We start from the raw sequence: 18,299 nt of genomic DNA, 5'->3' as shown, positions 1-18,299 counted from the left end.
GCCAAATCCATTTGTCGATGTCACAGGAGATGGGGCCTCCCCTCCCATTTGCCATCAGGCCAATCCCACTTCCACACCCATTCACGATCAAATAATGCAATAATAATTATTTGTATTCCCATAGCTCCTAGGAGCCCTAGTCCTGGACCAGGCCTTTGTTGTGCTACACGCTGTACGAACACAAAACAAAAAGACAATCCCGGCCTCAAAGCCCTGACAATTGAAGTATTAAAACCAGGGACAACAGATGGATGCAGAGAGACAGAGGGTGAAGTACAAGGAAACATTATTGAGCAGCCTGCGAGGCAGTGGTCTCAGCACACCAGCAGCCGAACCTTTGTCCATTTTTTGGTAGGCATCACGGCAAAGGAGAGTTTGAAGGAGGGAATTGAAGGAGGCCAATAAGGTAGCTTTGAGGATGTTTATGAGGAGCGCCTCCCAAGTGCGAGAGGCAGCATGGGACCATGCACGGAGGTTCTTGTTTGAAAATTTAACAAGCGGGCGATGATGGAGGCTGACGCCATGGGCCGATCAGGACTCGACATTTCAATAGCGAACGAGAGATGCTAGGTAGGGTGGGGATAGGTCACGAAGGGCCTTGGATGTGAAGCCACACGGTTTGTGTGTGACGCAACAGAGAAAGGGGAGCCAGTGGAGGGAGACAAAGCGAGGGGTGCCATGGTCAAAGCGATGGGCTAGGAGAATCATCTTTGCAGCAGCATTCTGAATGGAGGTGAGCGGGACAAGACTGCATTTCTCAAGGCCAGAGAAAGGAATGTTGCAGAAATCGAGACGTGGTATGCTGAGAGTTTGAGCTGCATGGCTGGCTAGGAAAGGCTTTATGTCAGAGATGCTATGCAGAAAGAATTGGCAAGTTTACACACAGCTTGGATGCGAGGACCTAACTTCCTTGTGACAACCACAACAATTGCTTACATGGTGGAGTAGCACTGCAAGAGGAGTGATGTGTTTACGCTGTCTCTGCAATGATAAAAAACGAAGAGATTTGTCTGCTTTTGTGCTTGAATTTGTCTCATCTGCCTTCCTACCCCTGTCCCCTCATCCCATTTCTGGGTCTCTTCCCCCTGAACATGCTGTCCAGGATGCTTTTCTCTCCTATTCCCCTGTACCTGGCTACATATTAGGAGACTTGGAGTCAGGACTCCTGGGTTCTATTCTGTCTATGCCACTACTTTGCTGCACATCCTTGAGCAAGTCCTTCAACTCTCAGTGCCTTGGTTTCTCCATCCATAAAACTGGGGAAAACAACATTTATCTACCTTCCAGCAGGGGTCAAAGGTTTGATTCATGAATGTCTATAAAGTATCTGGGAGATCCTCAGATAAAAGATTTGTTTGTTTGTCAGTCAGCTGTGCCTGGGAAATTCTCTGACATATTTTCACGGACTGTGACCTTTGTCAGGACATCTAGATCCAGGTCTATAAGACAATTGCTGTTCCTACACTCCTTTGCAGATGCAAAACCTGGGTGGCCTATCGACAGAACCTCAAGAGTCTGGAGAGGTGCCACCAAGGATGCCTCTGGAAGATCCTGTGCATCAAGTGGGAAGATCACTGCACTAATGCCAGCAATGAGGCCAATGTCACCAGCTTTCAAGCAATGATCTTCATGCACCAACTCCGCTGGGCTGGACATTGTGTGTTGATGCCAGACTCTCACCTCCCAGAACAAGCCCTCTAGTCTCAGCTCACCCATGGTCAGAGATCCCCTGGTGGTCAGAGGAAATGCTACAAAGACACAGTGAAAGCGTATCTCAGGAAAACTGATGTGGATATCACAAGCTGGGAGAAGCAAGCCACAAACCGACCTCAATGGCACCACATCCTCCATCAGGCAGTGGCCCACTTCAAGGAGCAGAACCTTGCCCTCGAAGCTGAAAAGAGAGAGATGGAAGGAAAAAGAAAGAACTTTCTCCCAGCTGGCAACTGACCCACCAGGAAATGTCTGTACATACTGTGGGCGGACCTGTGGTTCCAGGATTGGTTTCCTGAATCATCTCAGGCCCCAGTTGTAAATCCGTGGTAGAGATCATCCTTGAATCAAGGGATCGCCAATGATGCCTAATCCTCCCCAGGATGAGTGCTGGCTATCACTCCTCTCCATATCCCGGGGACTGCCATTCCTGCAGAGTGTTGAATCCACCACCCCTCCCGCTATGACCAGCTACCCTCCCACACTATCCCCTGTCTGCATTGCCATCCAGAGATCCAGGAAGCACAGGATTTCATCCAGTGGAATTCAGAACATCTTCCTCCCCCCAGTTTCAGAAGTGAACTGTAATTTGGGGTAACTCCATTTTTCATCTTCCCAGTTTTAGCTCTCTGACAGCCTGATTTTCAGACAGGCTGAGCACCCGCAGCTCCCACGGACGCCAGCTGGAATTGGAGGTGCTCAGCCTCTCTGCAAATCAGGCCCGAGGGGCTCAAAGTTGGAGGCACCTCAAAATAGAAGCACCAAAAAGTAGAGGCCCCTTTTAAAAATACTGGCCTAAGTAAACAGCCCCTGAGCTCAAGCCACCCAGCTCATGTTATGCAAGTGTACACAACATATGCCATTGTTATGGTTATACCTGGGCTGGAAACCTACCCACACTGAAGTCAATGAGAGACAGGACAAAATATATCCATCCTTTCCTGTTGCTTTCTCACTGCCATGGACTTAATCCTGCAAGGGGCTGAGCGCCCTCAAGTCCCGCTGATGCCAATGGGAGTTAAGGGTGCGCAACCTTTCCCATGTATGCACATTGCCTCTTTCTGTTCTATATCCTCTCGCAAATTGGCTTTGGGTTTATTCGATTTGCCTTTCTCCCAGAAATAACCATCCCCCCTGTTATGGCAGCTTCAGCCAAGTGTCATCCACGTGCCTGCACTAGAAGATTACATCAGGCACTTGGCAAACTTAGGGCCCCCGGATTTGCATGTGGGGATTGAAGGGAGCTCCCTGCTTGCACGCCCCAGGACAGAATTCAGCTGCATTATTTCAAGGTTGCTCCATCACACGATGGACCAAGCCCAGTGCTAACTTGGGCGTATGCAAACACTTATGCATGCATTTAGCTCTATTGCACATACAGCCCCTTTGAGAACAACAGGATTACACCTCTGCATAAACTAAGCACCTACATTTGTGTTTGCAGGATCAGGCCCTTACCGCAAGCAGTTCCATAGATCCCAATGGGTTAGAGATCAGTGTAGAATCTGGCCCAGTTATTTTAAAGAGACAATCCACAAAGCATTTCCAGTTAAAATACGAGTGACTGATCAGTCACTAGATCTGTTACCTGTTTTCCTATGCCTATAATTGCAGGCCTCCATCCTGCTCCATTGAAATGATGGGTGTGTTACCATTGCCTGAAATGGGAGCAGAGGCAGGCTCCCTGGGATCAAAGTGCTTAAACAATCCTTTCTCTGTCTTGCAAATGACAAAGCGCTCTCAGATCATCAGCGCTGCTCTGGTGGCAGAAGGTTAAAGCAAGGCATCGAAAGCCAAATTCACTCCATTGACCTTGGCTCTTTAGGATTTTCTAATTCATCTTTAAGCAGTTCCTCATTTCACTATGAAGGGTAACAGTCCTCCACAGATTGTCAGGATAATCCTGTAGACAGCAATTAACCACTGATCTGATCATTCCTTCCCTCGATTGCCCATCACCCGCCAATCCTGGCAACTGCAAAAACCATTGTCTGAGCAGAGTGTGATACCATGATATGTTTCAGAGTAGCAGCTGTGTTAGTCTGTATCTGCAAAAAGAACAGGAGTACTTGTGGCACCTTAGAGACTAACAAATGTATTAGATGGGTTTCAGAGTAGCAGCCATGTTAGTCTATATTCGCAAAAAGAAAAGGAGTACTAGTGACACCTTAGAGACTAACCAATTTATTTGAGCATAAGCTTTCGTGAGCTACAGCTCACTCCATAGAATGGAACATATAATAAGAAGATATAATATATTATTATATATACACACATACACACACACACATACAGAGAAGTTGGAAGTTTCTATACAAACTGTAAAAGGCTAATTAGTTAAGAAGAGCTATTATCAGCAGGAGAAAAAAACTTTTGTAGTGATAATCAAGATCATAGAATATCAGGGTTGGAAGGGACCTCAGGAGGTCATCTAGTCCAACCCCCTGCTCAAAGCAGGACCAATCCCCAACTAAATCATCCCAGCCAGGGCTTTGTCAAGCCTGACCTTAAAAACTTCTAAGGAAGGAGATTCCACCACTTCCTTAGGTAACACATTCCAGTGTTTCACCACCCTCCTAGTGAAAAAGTTTTTCCTAACATCCAACCTAAACCTCCCCCACTGCAACTTGAGACCATTACTCTTTGTTCTGTCATCAGCTACCACTGAGAACAGTCTAGATCCATCCTCTTTGGAACCCCCTTTCAAGTAGTTGAAAGCAGCTATCAAATCCTCCCTCATTCTTCTCTTCCGCAGACTAAACAACCCCAGTTCCCTCAGCCTCTCCTCATAAGTCATGTGTTCCAGTCCCCTAATCATTTTGGTTGCCCTCTGCTGGACGCTTTCCAATTTTTCCACATCCTTCTTGTAGTGTGGGGCCCAAAACTGGACACAGTACTCCAGATGAGTGTTAGGGTGCTTATTCCTTCACCCTCTTACTTCCCTGGTCCTTCTCGCATGAACAGAGAGCAACAATACCCGAAGTCCAAAGGTGCAAACAATTCAATGTTTATTGGGCTGAACTTCCAGCAAGCATGATTCCAGTTTCCTTCCTTAGTGTCCCCCTTCCCAGCTCTGACACCACAGAGCCTTACACCCGTGTCCTTGTTCCCATTCCTGCCCTTAGCCAAACATGATTCCAATTTCATTTCCCCTCCCCACACCCACCCACACACCCCCTACCCCAATTGACTGCAGACTGTAAAGTAAAACTTGAGTTCTGCTTAGCTATACCTTAACCAATCATTTTCCTGAAAGTTAACTAACCAATCCTAACGTATTGTAACATGACTATGTAACCAATTATATCTCACCACCTTAATTAGTTTACACCCAGCAAAATTAATTATACAGCAGACAGGAACAATCACAGAACCAGACAGAGATTATACAGACAAACAATAGCAAAGTGGGAACTATAATGACAAAACAATACAGAAGTGAGAATTTCACATCCCAGCTATTGATAAGTGAGTTCTTGCCAGACAGGATGCTATCAAACTAAGTTTCCTTTTACATCTTCTAGGCACTTCCCTTTCTCTGGAGGCGATAGTTGTTAGTTGTTCAGCCTGTGCACGTCGGCGGAAGCACTCTATGTAGAAATCCAGTCTGCTGTGTCGACCTTCAGGAGGAGTCCACCGAGAGTCCTCCTTTTTGTAGTGTTGGTAGGAAGGTCTCTGTGGATTAGTATGTTGTTCAGAGGTGTGTTGGAAATATTCCTTGAGTCGGAGACGTTGAAAATAGGATTCTAGGTCACCACAGAACTGTATCATGTTCGTGGGGGTGGAGGGGCAGAAGGAGAGGCCCCGAGATAGGACAGATTCTTCTGCTGGGCTAAGAGTATAGTTGGATAGATTAACAATATTGCTGGGTGGATTAAGGGAACCATTGCTGTGGCCCCTTGTGGCATGTAGTAGTTTAGATAATTTTAGATAAATTGGTTAGTCTCTAAGGTGCCACAAAGGAGGTGCTGTCGTCATCATGAATAGGTTGGAATATGAACAAGAGGCTGCTAGGCAGCTCTCCAACACCACTTTCTACAAGCCATTACCCTCTGTTCCCACTGAGGGTTACCAAAAGAAACTACAGCATTTGCTCAAGAAACTCCCTGAAAAAGCACAAGAACAAATCTGCACAGACATACCCCTGGAACCCCGACCTGGGGCATTCTATCTGCTACCCAAGATCCATAAACCTGGAAATCCTGGATGCCCCATCATCTCAGGCATTGGCACCCTGACAGCAGGATTGTCTGGCTATGTAGACTCCCTGCTCAGGCACTCCCAGCTGTCTTCGAGACACCACTGACTTCCTGAGGAAACTACAATCCATCGGTGATCTTCCCGAAAACACCATCCTGGCCCCTATGGATGTAGAAGCCCTCTACACCAACATTCCACACAAAGATGGACTACAAGCCATCAAGAACACTATCCCCGATAATGTCATGGCTAACCTGGTGGCTGAACTTTGTGACTTTGTCCTCACCCATAACTATTTCACATTTGGGGACAACGTATACCTTCAGATCAGCGGCACTGCTATGGGTACCCGCATGGCCCCACAGTGTGCCAACATTTTTATGGCTGACTTAGAACGGCGCTTCCTCAGCTCTCGTCCCCTAACGCCCCTACTCTACTTGCGCTATATTGATGACATCTTCATCATCTGGACCCATGGAAAAGAAGCCCTTGAGGAATTCCACCATGATTTCAACAATTTCCATCCTACCATCAACCTCAGCCTGGACCAGTCCACACAAGAGATCCACTTCCTGGACACTACAGTGCTAATAAACGATGGTCACATAAACACCACCCTATACCGGAAACTTACTGACGGCTATTCCTACCTACATGCCTCCAGCTTTCATCCAGACCACACCACACGATCCACTGTCTACAGCCAAGCTCTACAATACAACCGCATTTGTTCCAACCCCCTCAGACAGAGACAAACACCTACAAGATCTCTATTAAGCATTCTTACAACTACAATACCCGCCTGCTGAAGTGAAGAAACAGATTGACAGAGCCAGAAGAGTACCCAGAAGTCACCTACTACAGGACAGGCCCAACAAAGAAAACAACAGAACGCCACTAGCCATCACCTTCAGCCCCCAACTAAAACCTCTCCAACGCATCATCAAGAATCTACAACCTATCCTGAAGGAGGACCCATCACTCTCCCAGATCTTGGGAGACAGGCCAGTCCTTGCTTAGAGACAGCCTCCCAACCTGAAGCAAATACTCACCAGCAACCACACACCACACAACAGAACCACTAACCCAGGAACCTATCCTTGCAACAAAGCCCGTTGCCAGCTGTGTCCACATATCTCTTCAGGGGACATCATCATAGGGCCTAATCACATCAGCCACACTATCAGAGGCTCGTTCACCTGCACATCTACCAATGTGATATATGCCATCATGTGCCAGCAATGCCCCTCTGCCATGTACATTGGACAAACTGAACAGTCTCTACGTAAAAGAATAAATGGACACAAATCAGACATCAAGAATTATAACATAGAAAAACCAATTGGAGAACACTTCAATCTCTTTGGTCACTCGATTACAGACCTAAAAGTTGTAATTCTTCAACAAAAAAACTTCAAAAACAGACTCCAATGAGAGACTGCTGAATTGGAATTAATTTGCAAACTGGATACAATTAACTTAGGCTTGAATAAAGACTGGGAGTGGATGGGTCATTACGGAAAGTAAAACTATTTCCCCATGTATATCCCACCCCACCCCCTACTGTTCCTCAGACGTTCTTGTCAACTGCTGGAAATGGCCCACCTTGATTATCACTACAAAAGGTCCCCATCCCCCACTCTCGTGCTGGTAATAGCTCTCCTTAAGTGATCACTCTGGTTACAGTATGTATGGTAACATGCATTGTTTCATGTTCTCTATGTATATAAATCTCCCCACTGTATTTTCCACTGAATGCTTCCGATGAAGTGAGCTGTAGCTCACGAAAACTTATGCTCAAATAAATTTGTTAGTCTCTAAGGTGCCACAAGTACTCCTTTTCTTTTTGCGAATACAGACTAACATGGCTGCTACTCTGAAAGATAACAAGCAGATATGGTAACAATGAATTTATGACAGGGTAATAAGACAATGTTAAGGCAGCCTTTGTCCTCCCTTCCCGGGGTCCTTTGTCAAGCACAAGAATCTGTCCCATTAAATAATGACTTATTATTGGCATATACACTGAGTAAACCCTAGACCGGAATTCTTCTAACCCGAAACTCCACTTCCTCTGAAACTTGGTTGTGTCCTGAAGTGTGGATCACTTACTCATTAGTTCCCCAGTTATTCAGTCTACTCTTGGTCAAATGTTTTGCTTTCCCTATAGATTCAAAGCCCAGAAGGGACCACTGTGCTCATCTAGAACTTCCCCAAAATAATTCCTATGGCAGATCTTTTAAAAAATATATCCACTTGATTTAAAAATTGTCAGTGATGGAAAATCCACAATGACCCTCAGTTAATTACACTCAGCTGTTAAAATTCTACACACTATTTCCAATCTGAATTTGTCTAGCTTCAGGTTCCAACCGTTGGATTGTTGTATACCTTTCTCTGCTAGATTGAAGAGCCCATTATCAAACATTTGTTCCCCTGTAGACTGTCACGCCTTAACTTTCTCTTTATTAAACTAAATAGCTCAATCTCCTTGAGCTTGTCACTCAAAGGCATGTTTTCTAATCCTGTAAACATTTTCATGGCTTTTCTCTGAACCCTCTCCAATTTAGCAACATCCTTCTTGAACTGTGGACACCAGAACTGGACATGGTATTCCAGCAACATTTACACCATTACCAAAGACAGAGGTTATGTAAACTACTAGAGATTCCCCTGTTTATGCATCCAAGGATTGTATGAACCCATTTGGCCACAGCATTACACGGGGAGATCATGTTCCACAGATTATTCACTATGATCCCCCAATGTTTGTTCAGAGTCACTACTTACCCTGTTAGGGTCCCTCTTCCTGTAAGTATGGTCTTCATTCTTTGTTCCTAGATGCATACATTTACATATTGTTTGCTTGCACCCAGCTTACCACATGATCCAGATTGCTTTGTATCAGTGACCTGACATCTTCATTATTCACCATTCCCCAGGTCACTGATAAAGATGTTAAATAGCATATGGCCAAGAACTGATCCCTGTGGGACTCCAATAGAAACACACCCACTTGATGATGATTCTCAATTTACTGTTACATTTTGACACCTATCAGTTAGCCAGCGTTTGATCCATTTACTGTGGGCCATGTTAATTTTGTAACTTTCCTGTTTTTTAACTAAATTGTCTAGCAGCACCACATCAAATGCCTGATAGAAATCAAATCAACACTCTTACCTTTATCAATCAAACTTGTCGTCTCATAATATATATATAGAGATAGTTTGACAGAACTATTTTTGATAAACCCATGTTGACTGGAATAAATTATATTATATTACCTTCCATTAATTCTGTATCAGTCAGGTTCCGTACTATGCCTGGAACTGATGTGAGACTGAAGGACCTATAATTAGAGGAGTTTTCTCGTTTTCCTTTTTCAAATATAGACACAACATTAGATTTCTTCCAGTCTTCTGGAACTTCCCCAGTGTTCCAATAGTTATTGAAAGTCAGTATTAATGATCCAGAGAGCTTCTCAGCCAGCTCTTTTAGGTTGCAATAAAACACTGCTTTATTTCTTAGAATATACAACAATTACACATAAGAACAGAGAGAGAAACAGGTGGCATACCTACGGTTGTACATGTCAAGTGTTGTGTAGTTGGTTGTCGTGGTAATAGCACCTTGTTGTTGCTCTGGCAACTGAGTTAGATTATTAGGGGATAGCCCAGCCAGTTTTGGCTGGTTTGGTTAGTTCAGTGTGTGAAAATAAATGGCTGCTTTCATGGCTCACAGCTCCCTGTATCTCAAGTGATTTCTTCCTAAAACTGCTGCCCCCAAGGATACAACAAAGTGACAACGAGAATGGGATCCCTGTGCTGCCCCAGCAACAGAAGGAAGTAGAAGTCAAGGTGAAAAAAAAGAAAAGAAAAAAAAAGAAACAAAAACAAAAACAACCAAAATCTTTTAGCTTTTGGAATGGGGTGAGAACTGTCTTGTTTGCACTGACTGTGCTGGCTTGTTGGCACTGACTGTAAAACCTGAAACTAAAACCCTGGCTACACTTACAGGGCCACTGGAACCTTTTGAGGAGAATATAGTGCAAATGGCATGTGTATACTGAGCGTTTTGAGCTTTTTGTTATTGCAAGTGACATTACAGAAGAGAAGAAGGTGCCAATATTCTTAAGTGTTGGGGTGGGGGGTAAAACCTACTCCCTGCTACGCAGCTTACTACACCCTGTTAAGCCTGAGACCAAATCTTACAGTGACACTGTGGAAATCCTGGGGTCCCATTTTTCTCAAAAACCACTGGTAATTGCTGAAAGATATAGGCTCCACAAAAGAGATCAAAAAGAAGATGAAACAGTTCTACAATTTGCAGCAACTTTAAAAAGGATAGCAGAACACTGTGAATTTAAGGAGATGTTAAATGATGCCCTGCGTAACAGGGCAGTGTGTGGCCTGTACAGTGAAGCTATACGGAAGCAGCTATTGACAGAGGCTCAGCTTACCTTACCGAAGGCTGTGGATATTGCGGTCTCCAGGGAACTGGCTACAAAGGAGGCTCAACACATCGGTGCATCCCCTAGGGTGCATAAAGTGTCACAAGAACCTACCCACAAAACTGTGCAAAGTCAGGAATGTTGCCACTGTGGTAATCCAGGTCACCAGGCCTCAGAATGCTGGTGTCAGGACCTGGTGTGTCAACACTGTGGCAAAAAGGGACACACTACGTGTGCCTGTAAACAAAAGAAAAAGAGGCCTGTGGTCTGTCCGACCAAAAAGGGGAACCTGCACGCCCTAGAGCAGACCCAGAATGACCCAGGGGACTCCTCATCGCAAGAAGAAGTGCCACTCCACGTTTTGCCTTTGGCAGTGGGCTCACATGAATACTGGGTAACCCCATTGTTGGATGGCAAACCTATACGCATGGAACTGGACACTGGTACAGCCGTCTCGCTGGTCTCTGAGACGGTGTATAAAGAAAAGCTACAGCATCTTCCGCTTAAGGCAACAAAAACTGTTCGGAAGACGTATACGGGAGAAGCTGTGCCCATGTTGGGCACTACTGATGTTAAGGTGGAGCTCAATGGACAGGCTGCTCAATTGCAACTGTTTGTGATGAGAGGTAATTACCCAGCCTTAATGGGTAGGTCTTGTCTTGGGAAGATTCAGCTGAACTGGGCAGAAGTTCACCAAACGACTAAAGAAGAACCCGGTCTGGCCACTATACTAAGGAAACATGCTGCTGTTTTTGGAGAGGATCTGGGAAGTATGAAGGGAATCACTGTGACATTGAACATTAAACGTGACAGTCAACCAAAATATCTGAAAGCCCGAACTGTGCCATATGCCATCAGGCCGAAAGTTTAGGCAGACCTGGAGCGCCTGGTCACCAATGGAGTCCTAATACCAGTTACCCATAGCCCATGGGCCACTCCTATCATTCCAATAGCGAAGAAAGTTGGCTCCCGCCGGATTTGTGGTGATTTTAAATTCACTGTCAACCTGGTGTTGTGTGCAGAGCAATACCCACTTCCCCACATCGAGGACCTCTTCACAGGCCTGGCTGGGGGACAAAAGTTCAGTAAGACTGATCTGAGTCAAGCGTATTTACAGATGCACGTCAATGAAAAGAGCTGTTGACTATTGTGTCTCATAAGCGGCTTTATCAATACTGTTGCCTACCCTTCAGAATAACATCTGCTCCCACCCTGTTCCAGAGGGCTATGGACCAGATCTTGTGTGGCTTGCCAGGAGTTCAGTGCTATCTGGATGTCATCCTGGTCACTGGAAGGAATGAAGAGGATCTCTTAAATAATTTAGAGGCTACCCTACAAAGACTGGAAGAGTATGGCCTACGAGTCCACAAAGACAAGTGTGAATTCTTCCAACCCTCTGTTGAATATTTGGGACACATCATTGATGCTGCGGGTCTTCATAAGGCCCCTGCAAAAGTTAAGGCTATTGGGGAGGCTCTCCCGCCTCGAAAGGTTAGCCAGCTGTGCTTGTTTCTAGGACTATTGAACTATTATGGAAAGTTCATCTCACAGTTAGCCACACTGCTAAAACCAGAACACAAACTCCTTAGGCAGAACAAGACCTGGAAGTGGACTGAAGTCTGTAATGTTGCATTTAACAAAGCTAAGGATGCATAGGTAAATTCTGAAGTTCTAATGCACTTTGATCCATCCTTACCCCTACAATTGGCCTTTGATGCCTCCCCTTGTGGAGTGGAAGCAGTCATGTCACACATTATGCCTTCGGGAAAAGAGAGACCTATTGCTTTTGCTTCACGCTCTCTAAGCAAAGCAGAAACAACTATGCCCAAATCAAACGTGAGGCATTGGGAATCGTTTTTGGAATTTGGAAGTTTCATCAGTACCTGTTTGGGCGGAAGTTTACTCTTCTTACAGACCATCGACCTCGGACGTCAATTTTTGGACACTACACAGGCATTCCCCCATTAACTGCTAGTCATATGCAACATTGAGCATTGTTACTTTCAGTGCACACATATGAAATCAAATATCGGAAATCCACTCTGCACGGCAATGCAGATGGGGTCTCTCAAGGTTGCCTTTGCCAGTCAAACATCAAGATACTGCCCAAAAGGAAATCTTCTACTTTGAACATGTAGAGAATACACCCATCACTGCTACTCAGATAAAGAAGGCAACTCATGTTGATCCAGTATTATCCCAAGTTATGGAACTGGTGATGCATGGAAAATCTCGACGAACCTCTCCGGTCTCACCCAACCTTGTTACCTACATGTCCGGGAGTATGGAGTTATCGATCCAATCTGGTTGTTTGTCGTGGGGGAGACGTGTCATTATCCCACCATCACTGAGATCACAGATGTTAGAACAGCTACATTCTGGTCACTGTGGAATAGTGTGCATGAAGGAAATTGCACAAAGCTATTTTTGGTGGCCTGGATTGAACAATGCTATTGAAGAGAAGGCAAGAGCTTGTATGTCACGTCAGGGTGTCGTGCACCCCAGTGGGTGCCCCTACACCCATGAGACTGGCCTGAAAACCTGTGGCAATGTATTCATGTTGACTTTGCTGGCCCCCTTGAAGGAAGCATGTTCTTGGTGGTGGTAGATACCCATTCTAAATGGCCAGAAGTCTCTATAATGCAGTTCACTACTGCAGAGAGTACTATCCAAAAACTACAGGGACTCTTTAGTTGTTTCGGTCTGCCAGAACAACTTGTGAGTGACAATGGACTGCAGTTCGTCTCTCAGGAGCTTCAAAATTTTATGAAGGCAAATGGGATACACCACATCATTTCAGCACCATATCACCCATCCACCAATGGATTACCTGAAAGATTTGTGCAGACAACGAAACAAGCTTTGAAATCAGCAAGGCGACAACACTCCATTCAAAAGCGTCTGGACACCTTCTTACTTTCCTACAGAAACACTCCTCATGCTATCACCAAGGCATCCCCGGCCCTTCTAATGATGGGACGACAGCTGTGCACTTGCTTTGATCTGCTGAAACCTTCTGAACCCAGACAAATTGTGCAACGTCAGCAGCAATATCAAGTCATCAGACATGCACCCAGAGCAAAAGACCGAACCTTTAGCTCGGGACAGCCAATTTTGGCTCGGAATTATACTTCTGGAGCTAAATGGGTCCCTGCCACTGTCATCACTCAAACAGGACCTGTTTCCTACCCCGTCTGGACTGCAGAGGATCTCACCTGACAGCGACATGTAGATCAACTGTTGCCCGGTCATGCCAGTCCTCAGGACACATCTTCAGTTGAGTTGTCTGACTTCACCTCTTCTGGCGAGACACCGAATCAAGAATCACCTGTTCCTGACTGTTCTCCTCCATTACTGCTGGCGGCTGAGATACCCCGTTGCCCGGAACAAGCTGATACCACTTCCTCATCCATTCGCACTACGAACCCTGAGCCCATTGTCAGGCCTGCGCCCAAGGTATTTTTGAGTGCAACAACACCAGAATTTTGCTGTAATCCACTAGAGACAGAAGATCTCCTCAATGGCTGGATCTTTAGCTACGGCGAATCCACGGTTATGGGGCAAAGTAATCCCTGGGGTTTAGCTGGGAATGCTGGGAGGCAGTCTACCCTCCTTCTCTAGTTTAGTGTTTGTTTTATTTAGGGGATGTTCTTATTAAGGGGGGAGGAATATGTTGTGTATATGGTTGTCGTGGTAATAGCACCTTGTTGTTGCTATGGCAACTGAGTTAGATTATTAGGGGATAGCCCAGCCAGTTTTGGCTGGTTTGGTTAGTTCACTGTGTGAAAATAAATGGCTGCTTTCATGGCTCACAGTTCTCTGTGTCTCAAGTGACTCCTTCCTAAAACTGCTGCCCCTAAGGATACAACATCAAGGAAGTGGCATTCAAGTCAGACTTTCAGCCTGGCTTAGATTTTAGCTGGAATTTACAGTTTGGGTTCAAGGCCAGGGCTCAGGTTCACATTGGAGGGCATGCAGACCTTGTAATCTTTTTCTTGTGAAATTTCAGCCCAAAATAATGGCTTTTCTCATGAGATTCCTGCCATCCTTCCAAAATCAGCCATTCTCAGAGTTTCCTCAAATTTTGGGACAAACTCTCCCAACACAAATTGTTTTAGTGGGGCTTCAAGCTGCATATGAACAGGAACATGGGCCACTTCTAGCTTTGGACCCAAACAGAAATTAAAACTGAAGGGGTGCACTTCGGTCTGGGGATTCACATCCCCACTTAAGCCCCCAATACACTGGGGCACTCAGATTCAAGGTTCTGATCCATCTCTAATATATCTGATCTGCCCAGGGAGCTCTAAAAGAGCTTATTAAATTTGAAATACTACGCATGATGCTGAAGAGGCGTCCTTTTAAAAATAATTCTCCCCGTGAATGACACTGTCAGCTTGGTTACAGACATGCCATGGCCAGGAGCAGCTACCTCTTGGAATTATTCAGACAAGAGATCAATAAAGGGACGTAACTTAAAAAGCATGTCACATTTGGGACGGTCCCCAGGGAGAGCTCTGGAATTGTCAGTGCAGTTAAATAATCACTAGAGAAGTAGGTATCTGTCCTTGTTAATTACTGAGGGAAACAATGCATGAGCCAACAGAACAATAAGGAAGAAAGGACAGGCTTTTCAGCACCAGACTTCAGCACTTCCCAAGCTAATTGATGTATGTAGGGAATCTACTTATGGGTCTGACCCAAAGACTATTGAAAGAATTGCCATACTGGATCAGAACCACAATCCATCTAATCCAGTATCCTGGTCTTTGACAGTGACCAGTACCAGCTGCTTCAGAGAAAGGTGCAAGAAATCCTGCAGTTGTAGGGCAACCTGTCCCCAGAAAGACTCCCACTGGCTTTATAAAGTGTTAGTTCCCATGCATACGAGTGTCAATGAATTTAAGAGCTCGTCTACACAGCCCCACACTGCGGATTATGTGGGTGTGAGTCGCAGTCACACTAAAGTGTTGAGCTGTAACGGCCCCATGTAGATCCTGAATTTAAAGGTATCTAGTTCACGTTAATGTGTAGACAAACCCTAAGATTCACTAGTGCAGCCAAAATGCTTCTTTACAGTTAAATCAAACCTATTTCATAAAACTGGCTAGAAATCTGGTCAGAACAGGCTTTGCAGAGAGATTTGGGGCACTTTTGCTTCCAGTGCTGGCTGCAAATAGAACAAAAACAGCTTCCTTTGTTATTTTGTCAGTTCTGGAGTTGGGCAAATAATTTGCAAAAAATCACATATTTGACTCATTTCCTCTCTTTTCCATTGCTAACTATCCGGGGGAAAATAATCCCAATTTTCTTGAATTTGTTATTCAAAATTATTCACCAAATAATTGCAGCTCATTCACAAACAGTTCCTTCAGAATACTGAGGATTGAAATTAAGCTGTTTTGATGGAACACATAGGTCACATGGTCTATATCTGCTCTCTGATTGGATGAGCATAACTTGCCGATTTAGAATCAGGTCCCTGATGTGAGCACTCATGATTATGAATTTGAAATTAACTTCATGCGAATTATCTGAAATTCTTGCTGAAAATTCTCTTTTCCTGAAAATTTTCCTCCCAGCAAAACTACCTGTTAGAGTATTCTCAGAAAGTGAATGCAAAAGGAACTCAATCATCATCAAAGCGGACCTTCTAAAATACATTGGAAAGAAGACTTATGGGAATTCAAGATCATTCACTTAGATCCAGGAATTTCCATTTTTGCTCCCATGTGGGAGCAAGAAAGTGCCATTTCCTGAAGATGAAAAGTAGTGGTGGAAAAAGCAACATGAACTTTTAAAACCTGAAGAAATGTCTGATCTGCATGTATGGAAAGGATTTAGATTGGTTTTTATTTTATCTGCACTAAATGGTATTTGAGTAACTAGGTAGGCCAATCTGATGAGTAAGGTATAGGTTACAAGACAGGTGACTAGCTCCTTAGAATTTGTGTTTTGTTTTCTAACACAGATGTGTTTAATTTGCACTTGGTTAATCTTTGGCATCTTTATTTGTGGTTTTGGCATGGTTAGACATTCTTGCAATGCATCTCCCTATTCTGATTTCTCTATGTAGACCCATTTGCTTCCTGAGAATCAGCTACATTAATAAAAAAAAATTCACTGTGTCCTTAATTTACCTTAATTTCTTCAGGCTGTTAATTAATATATTTTGTGCCATTCATTTCCTTGATACATATGTAGGAGAGTCCTCTTGCAATGCAGATGCTACAGAGAGCAAGTTCCCACAAGAAATAGTCTATTCTTTTGATTATTGAAACACGGCTACAGCGAATTTCCTTTAAAATATTAGAGCAAATCCTTCAGCTCTTCCTCAGGCTTCCTTCGAAGGTTCAACCAATTTTAGTGCTCCAGTATTTGGCCCATATTTAGCCACTGTTCCAAAGAAGTGCTGTTGTGTCTTCCGAGGGAGAAGGGAGAGATTTAAGAGTCAGACATTGTGTCTTTCATACCCAGTATCCCCCCGCCAAATTTGAAAGCACTTTACCAGCTGTAGGCCAAATTCTGCTGTCTCTGCTGGCCAAAGGGAACTTTGCTTGAAGAAGGACTGAGGGGTTTGGACCAGATTTTCAAAAGAACTCAGCAATTGTACATAGGGCCACATGCGTCCAAGGGAATTCAGCAACCATCTAGGCATCAAAATAAGTGGCCAAATTTCCAAAAGACTTTTACCATGTTGGATGCTGAGCTTTATTGAAAAACCGGCCCCAACTGTGGGTGCTGACCCTTTGCCAATGTGGCCAACCATCTTCACATGCAAGAATTACCTTGTTTGTCACTGAAATTCAGCCATCTCTGCATGAGTGTGTGTGTGTGTGTGACAGGAAGGCAGAAGTGTGTAATGGGAGCAGGGGGGAGACTTTGACCAAGGACATAGGAAAAACACCATGGGTTCTTTAATTCCCAAAGAGAACAGAGAATTTCATTTTTAAAGTCTCACTCACAAAACTTACAGTAAAATTCAATCTAAAACTTCCCTGGGGTAAAGATAATGGGCCCGAGCTGACTGCCTGGCTGTCTATCCAGGTGCTTCTAGGCCCCCAGTGCAGTAGTATCCAAGTGTGTCAAAGACATTAGTGATTCTGCCAGGATTCAGATGTAGGGTTCCAGTGAATCCAATTATTTCAGCCCTGATGCTTCAGCCGCTAAGCCACCCATGGCATGTTAGTCACTTAATAAGGCCAATCGATGAGTGATGTATTCATCATTTTAGAGGAGATAAACAAGCCATTAAAGCTGTTTGCGAATGGCTGGAGAATACATTAGAGAACATTATTAGACACCATCTTGTCCCTGAAGACTGGAATTAATACACTAAGAGTCAGATTCTTCCCTCGCTTATGCTGATGTAAATCAGGAGGGACTCGGCTGAAGTCAATGAATTTATACCTGTATAATACAAAAGGGTAGACTCAGGCCTTTTGAATGCATCTCCCATCTAGACTGTACCCTTGCTCACTGTGCATTGGATCCTACGCAAACCCTGTGGTGGGGAATGAGGGGATCTTTCCAGACCATTAAAGATACATTCATTCATTGCAAGGGATCATTGGGTGTCCTTTCCTTCTTTGCTTCTGGTTCTTTCGAGTGAAGTGCCAGGGAAGTTCTGGAAAGCAGTCAAACGCTGGCATCAGTGGACCAACTTCTGATATCATCGATGGGAATTTAACTGGAGTTACTCCAGAATTAGACCAGTATAACTGAGATCAGAATCTGAACCGATGGATTTTGATGCTGGATGTATCTGTATAATTTTAAATTAATTTGGTTGTGCTAGAAGGTGCCAGGCAGTGTCCTGGAGACTGAAGTCCTCCATCTACAGCACAGGCAGTAGCAGTGCAAGCTTCCCCTCACCCCATCCAGCAGCACAAATGCCATGCCCCTGCACCCATGTGCATCAGCTCTGAACTGG

At 44.6% G+C, this 18,299-nt stretch overlaps 1 long non-coding RNA gene across 1 annotated transcript in view; it reads left to right on the top strand.

Moving 5' to 3' along the window:
* LOC311528474 overlaps positions 1–18,299 on the top strand; it is a 43,576-nt gene that overhangs the window by 13,598 nt on the left and 11,679 nt on the right. The window lies entirely within an intron of this gene.

The sequence above is a fragment of the Lepidochelys olivacea genome, assembly GCF_965140295.1.
Source record: "Lepidochelys olivacea isolate rLepOli2 genome assembly, chromosome: 11".
NCBI classification, from domain to species: Eukaryota; Metazoa; Chordata; order Testudines; family Cheloniidae; genus Lepidochelys; species Lepidochelys olivacea.
The sequence above is the reverse complement of the archived record's forward strand: the minus strand, read 5'-3'. Positions and strand labels throughout refer to the sequence as shown.